The sequence below is a fragment of the Bison bison genome, unplaced genomic scaffold (genome assembly GCF_000754665.1).
Source record: "Bison bison bison isolate TAMUID 2011002044 unplaced genomic scaffold, Bison_UMD1.0 scf7180017864049, whole genome shotgun sequence".
NCBI lineage: Eukaryota > Metazoa > Chordata > Mammalia > Artiodactyla > Bovidae > Bison > Bison bison.
This window is the reverse complement of record NW_011494621.1, coordinates 12,407-13,177: the sequence shown is the minus strand read 5'-3', so window position 1 is coordinate 13,177 and position 771 is coordinate 12,407. Positions and strand designations below refer to the sequence as shown.

The window sequence follows — 771 nt, the reverse complement described above, 5'->3', positions numbered from 1 at the left end:
CCACACTCTTCTCCATAGTGGCTGTACTAGTTTGCATTCCCACCAACAGTGTAAGAGGGTTCCCTTTTCTCCACACCCTCTCCAGCATTTATGTGGTTTCTGTTTTTTCAGAATATTGTATCTTTAATAATATAGAAGGAACATTACTATTATTTTAATAACAGAGTTCACATATTCTTTGAAAGATAGTTCAGACCCCAGATGCCTGAGTGCCTGACTTACAGACTTTCAAATAAAGAAACAGAGAGGATCAAAGCCATATCGAATTGAAAATAGGGAACCGTTTTCTTCTCTTGTATTAGTATTTTAAGCAACAGCTAATAATTTTCAGGTTCTTTTATAATTTCTGCTTGTAGCAAATATGGCATGCATTTATAATAAATATTAGTTTATATGAAATATGCTCAGGCATTCAAGTAGGTTCTAGTACCAGCTTTAGCATAACGTGTGTGATTCTGTGAAATCCCTTAACTTCTAAACTCAACTTTACTCATATAAGTTGTGAATTCAGAACAGATACACTAAAATGCTAAGTTTTCAATGCTAATTTTTGCATTCTCTGATTCTCTTCGATGGAATGCATACACGAATACTCTGTTTTTTATGATTTATTTATCATAAAATATCATCTTGAGTCAAATTTTAACAGGGGAATTGAGATTTCATTTTCTGATGGGGGACACATGTTCACCTGTGGCTGATTCATGTCAATGTATGGCAAAAACCACCACAATATTGTAAAGTAATTGGCCTCCAATTAAAATAAATAAA

At 33.3% G+C, this 771-nt stretch overlaps 1 long non-coding RNA gene across 1 annotated transcript in view; it reads left to right on the top strand.

The window, feature by feature from the left end:
- LOC104985525 overlaps positions 1-771 on the top strand; it is a 4,909-nt gene that overhangs the window by 1,972 nt on the left and 2,166 nt on the right. The window lies entirely within an intron of this gene.